A 5,810-nucleotide genomic window follows, 5' to 3' on the forward strand; every position below is an offset into this window, starting at 1 on the left:
CAGGGCTGGAAATGGGGCTGGTTCTTCTCTCCCAGCCCTGATGGGGATCTGGAGCTTCCCCAGCCACTGTCGGTGTTTCACTGGTGAGGGGGGTGGGAAAGGGGCTGCTGGCGTTCTTGATGCTCTGGGGCATTTTCATCTGTTTCTCCTCCTAATGCCTGTATGTGCTGTGAGGTAGGGTGTAAATATCTAGAAAAATCCAGAATCTGAGCATGAAAATGCAGGAAAATCTTGACAAAGATATATTTCCGTTTGGAAAATGCATGCAACAGACAAGCCTCGTTTTCATCACGTTTTTTGGTCCCCACCCCGCAGACCCTTCCCTTTACTTTTACAGCAGGAAATATCCCGAGCTCCCAGCCGCAGCCCGAGGCTGCTGTTCCCGGACAGGCTGTCAGGGAGCTGAGCACGCAGCTGGATGCAGCTGGCGGGGGTGGGGAGACATGGCCGGACCCTGCGGGCACGGCCCTGCCTCTCCCTGAGCTTTGGCCGGCACAGCCAGACCAGGAACCCGAGCACCGCCGTGCCACAGCCACAAACCAAGCAGGGACACGAGTGGGAAGAGGTTTGATGCCCAGCTGGGGTTTTCAGGACGGTACCTCAAAATTTGCGTGCTTCTCTCATTGCTGTTGCATGAGGAACGTGCCCCGTCATCCTCCTGTATAAAGCTCTGCTGCACTTTCCTGCAAGTCTCTTCCCAGCAGGAAAAGCAGCTGTGGCCCCATGGGGACAGGCAGAGATCCAGCAGAGCCCTTGTGGATGTGGCTGCCGCTGGCTGTGGGTGAGGAGGCCACAGAGCTCTTACCCATCCCAGCACAGTGTTGGACAGGAGGGGACATCCCCAGGGGTTCTTGTGGACACCCATCCTGAGTGTGCTGGGACAGCCAAAGCCTTTCCTGGGCAGCAGAAGTGACCTGGCGGGTGTTCACACAGCGCAGCCAAAAAAAGCTGCTTGTGTTGCATCAGGAGACGCAGCCTGTGAGGGGCTGTGCCAGAGCACACAGGGGTGTGCATTTATCAGATGCTGCCTGATAAATGCCAAGCAGTGCCAGAGCTGCCTCTGTCCCCATCACAGAGGAGGAGATGGGTGCCCAGGAGTGACAACAGGGCTGTGGATAAACTCTGTGGGCTTTGCTTGTACTTGCCATGGCAGCTCTCTCCTTCCAGTGGCTCTGGGCATCTCCTTTCAGAAACCATGAAGGAAATGAAAGGATGTTCAGAAAGTACTGCAGAAATCCCCTGTCATCCTCACACCCACCAAAGGCTCTACCCAATCCATTGCCTGTCACTGGCCAAAGGCTGCTGATAAAATAGAAGACACCACTGTCACACAAGAAGAGCAGAGCCCAGCCCTGGTCCCTGTGGTCCAGCCCTTCCCACATGGGCCTGTGAGCAGATTGAGTATGCCAAGGTGCAGCTTCATGCCCAGGAACCTGGAGCTCCCCAAGCCCTCAGCTGCAAGACCAGCCAGCCAGAGCCCCTAATGTGAAACGCATGTTGGTTAAACCAAGAGATGACTGTAAAAAATAAGGGTCAGATTTCTCTGGCTGCAAAGCCTCCCACGTTACCCCAAGCCCTCTGGTTTCCTGCCTTCTGGCATGTGTGACCTTCTGCACAGTAACCCCAGTGCTCCCCACAGAGCCCAGGATGGCAGGAAGAATAAAGGGGAGTGAAGCCTTGCATAACATTCATCCAGGCTCGCCAGGAAAATAAGGAGACTGCTTGGAATGAGAGCACTGCTGGCCTTTTATGTCAGCCTTTCAAACATGAATATGGATTTCCCTGCTCTGGGCCAACGGGCCCCAGGACCTTCCCCAGGTGAGAGGAGCCCCAGTGTGGCTGCAACCCTCACCCATCCTCTGTAACCTCTGAAGATATGGCAGCCTGGATAAAAACATCTTGCCTCACTTGGGCTGCCAGGGTTTACCCAGGGCTGCCCTGTGCTGGCAGGGTAAGCCAGGGGAGACGGGGTGGGGCTGGAGCCCAGGACATGGCTGAGCTCCCCATGGAGATGCTTCTCACTGGGGGGGATGGCTGTGGCCAGTTTTCCATCTTTCTGACTGACCCTGCTTGGAAAGTCACCTCTGCTCAAGAAGCAGCCAAGAGCAGATTTGGGTGTCCTCTGGCAGGGTGAGGGGGTGCTCCCAGTGCTGGGAAAGGATGAGGCTGTGCTCTGGCAGGCTGTGCCACCCTGCTGTCCCCTCGGGGCAGTGAGGGTTGGGGTACAACCAGCCTGGGCAGGTGGTAGGAGTCACCTGGTCCTTCTCCACAGTGGGGAGTGACAAAGCTTGAGGCACCAAACTTGCTTGAGAAGAGGGGGAATAGGTGACCTTGGGGGTGGGGGTTCAGCAAGCTGGGCCAGACTGGGGTGGCAATGGATGAATCCTTGCAGGACCAGGTGTGAGCAGGGACTGAGGGAGATGGGGTAACCCCTCTGCCCGGGAATGCTGCCAGTGCCTGTCTGGGTGAGACGTGCTGCTGTGCCCAGGGGGGAGGCAGTAGGAAATCCGTGCTGGATTTTCCCCGTCCTCTGCTGAATCAGAATTACTTTCCTCTGAAAAACCTAAATTTATCCTGGAAGTTGTGATGATGTATTTCACACATCCTACTCCCTCTCTCTGGAGTCTCCCTTACGTCTGCAATTTCTAACAACAAAGCAACACTGTGAGCAACCTTCCTGTAAATCATCCAGCCCTCCCTCCTGGTGATGAGATTTGGGGCTGAGCAGCTGCAGGAATTTGTGTGAGCTCAGACCAGGCTGAACTTTCACACAGTGACCTGCCAGGTCAGCCTGGGAAGGAGCGGGGTGGGGAAAGGCAGGGAACAAAGACACTGCCCACAGCCCACCCGCTCCCAGCCTGACATGCATGGGACAGGGACGGGGATGGGGAGGTGCCACCACATATGTGGGGGCTTTTGAAGGAGCTACTTGTGAAGTGTGCTGGTGATGCTGCCTTTCCTGGGTGTCTGAGCTGGTGGGACTGCATGGAAGAAGGGATAGGGATGGATATAGTGATAGGAATAAGGATAGGGATTGGAGGGTGGGGCTGGGAGCATCCCTTGGTTCCTGAGAGTATCTCCACAGAAAACAACCTCCTCTGGAGCCTGCTGTTCCCTGCCCCAGGGCTGACCCCAGACACCCACAGAGAGCCCTGAGAGCCATTGCTGTGCCCTGCTGGTCCCTGTGCCGCTCTGGGTCCCAAGGCACTGGGCTTTGGCAGTGTCCTCATATCGTCCCTCCTGAGGACCGGCACGGGGGACAGAGTCCTTCATCCCCTGGGACCAAACCTCAATCCTTCCCTGGCCCCAAGCCAAGCTGGGCAGTTGGAACCCTACAGAGATTTTGACCACAGCCCTCTCCCACAAAGGGTAGAGCAGGGCATGGAGAAATGCCCCAGGAGCTCACACTCTGCTGGCCAGGCTGTTGTAGGCTCCATTTAAACTCAAGAGCACCTGGCTCTGTGGAGAGCACCTTCCCATCAGCCTGTGGTCATTCCTAGCCTGAGGCAGCTCATGGCCTCTGGGGGCTTTGCACTGTGTACCTTAAAAATGTGTATTTCTCAGGGCAAATTTGAGAAGTTGCAATAGGAAAACAAAGCCAAAGGAAAACACATAAATCATGCGGCTTCTCAACAGGCCTTGGCTTCTCACGTTCCCTCTCTGCTGCCACTGCAGAAAAGAACCAGTGGTAACATGTCTGCTGCAGGACTCGGAGTAACCCCGTGGTTTCTCAGGACAAGCTGCAGTGTTGGGTAATGGTGGGAGGGAGCAGAGCTCACACAGGATTCATTTCGCCTGACGTCTTAACCCACAGCAACAGCCAACACATGAAACTGTGCTTCCCTGTTTGTCCCAGTGACTCAAGGGTTGGTGTTTTCCAGTCCAGAGGGCTCTTGGGGTGCCAAGTGCTCCAGCTCCTGGCTCCACGGGCATGACTCCTGCCAGCTCGCTCCCTCCTGGGATGCCAAAAAACAGCAATACAAGCAGAAAAGGAGAATTTTCATTTTTCAGATTCCATCTGGGAAATTTTGGCAGCCCCAACAGCGCTCAGGGGTGGTGGGTATGGTGGCAGATCTGTCCTTGGCAGGGGGGCCATGACCTGAGGGCAAGGGGGCACAGGCCAGCTGGAGGCCCCCCAAAGAGCCCTGCAGGGACCCCAGGCCCAGCAGAGAAGGCTGCTGGAGGGGGACAATGGAAACCCTTCCCCACCACCACCACCTCCATGTCCCCAGCTCCTCTCTAGCAATAGTGCCAGGGAGAGCACAAAGGGACAGCCCCAAAGCACAAAGATTTTGAAAGAAGAAGTTCACATTTTTATTGTTTCTTTTTCTCCTGCAGTGTTTCATACCTGGGCTTTTTTCCCTCTTTCCTCACTTGAAAAATTCCTTCTGACCATTAAATAAATGTGAAAACAGTGGCTGGGGAGGGGGCTTGGGACTCTCTGGAGTGTGTGCCTGCTGGAATTTCTGAAATTCCTCTTTAACCTCTGTGACTCCACCCTGAGCTGTTGCTGCTCAGTGCATTCTCTGAAGCCTCTCACTCACCCCTCGGACAGCATCAGCTTGGGAAATACTTGGAGATGGCGTGGAGACTCCTGGAAAGATAAATCCTCCTGCCAGGCATTTTCGGACATGATGAAAAGCCTTTCCCGGGGCCATGCCTGAGCTCAGGGCTCTGAGCAGCAGCGCTGGGATGGAGGCAGAAGTGCTGAGTGTTTGAGTGGAGGAGCTCGGCCCGGGAACCAGGGGCTGCAGCCCCGGGCCCAGGGGGCTCACATCGGCCAGACCCGGGAGCGGGAGGAAGCACGGATTTGGCTCCAAAATCCAGAGAAGCGCCCCGTGGGGACGGAGCAGAAGGGCTCCATCTGCTCCAATCCGAGCAGAGCCGACAGCAGCTCCATCGCGGTGTGTGAATTCCTTCACGGAGAGAAAACACAGAGAACTGAAAATCCCTTTAAGCCAGCAGAAAAGGGCAGAACAAGAAGGAAGAACCAGGAACCAGGGTCCAAGACATTGACAAATACAATAAGATGCGCATTTTTCACAGGGGGTGATTGAAACCTGTGGGGGGAGGGTAGTGAGAGATCGATCTATTCATCCTTGTTGCTCTTGGAGACCAGGAACGTTAAGAGGAGTGAACATTCTGCTTCCTTCAGGTGTACAGAGGAGCTGACCCTAAGCATGCCCCCTCCCCAGCTCTGGCAGCGCCCACCTGTGCCACAGGGCCCCCCAGCACAGCTCTGTCCCACAGGGTCCCTCTATGCCACCGGGTCTCCCAGCACAGCTCTGTGCCACCGGGTCCCTGTATGCCACAGGGTCCCCCAGCAGCGCTCTGTCCCACAGGGTCCTTCTGCCCGGGGCCAGCGCGTCCCGGAGGGGCACAGCCTCAGAGGGTGACACGGGTGCATCCACGGGAGGGGGGGACCAGGCACCAGGGCTTGGTGCAGATCAGGGGCCCCAGGGCAGGATGAAGGGCAGGACAGTCAGCAGGGATGGGATAGGGATGGGCATGGGGACAGGGATAGGAAAGGGGATAGGCATAGGGTAGGGATTGGAACGGGGACAGGGACCCTTAGGGATAGGAAAGCAGATGGGAATGGGGACAGAAATGGGAATGGGGATGGCATGAGGAGGGGAATGGGGACAGGGGTGGAGACGGAGATAAGGATGGGAACAGAGATGAGGACTGGTGCAGTCAGGGCTCAGCGACAGGGACCGAGGCTGCCCGGGGTGAGGGCGGACAAGACCGAGAGCGGGCGGTGGATACAGGGCCTGAGCCGCGGCCGCCGGGGAGGGCGAACAAAGCGGCGG

General features: G+C 56.6%; 1 protein-coding gene across 1 annotated transcript in view; it reads left to right on the top strand.

Annotated features, from left to right (window-relative positions):
- Nucleotides 1–5,810, top strand: part of ANGPTL4 (angiopoietin like 4) — a 31,003-nt gene that overhangs the window by 16,419 nt on the left and 8,774 nt on the right. The gene's annotated exons all lie outside the window — the stretch shown is intronic.

Source organism: Geospiza fortis, unplaced genomic scaffold (genome assembly GCF_000277835.1).
Source record: "Geospiza fortis unplaced genomic scaffold, GeoFor_1.0 scaffold254, whole genome shotgun sequence".
NCBI lineage: Eukaryota > Metazoa > Chordata > Aves > Passeriformes > Thraupidae > Geospiza > Geospiza fortis.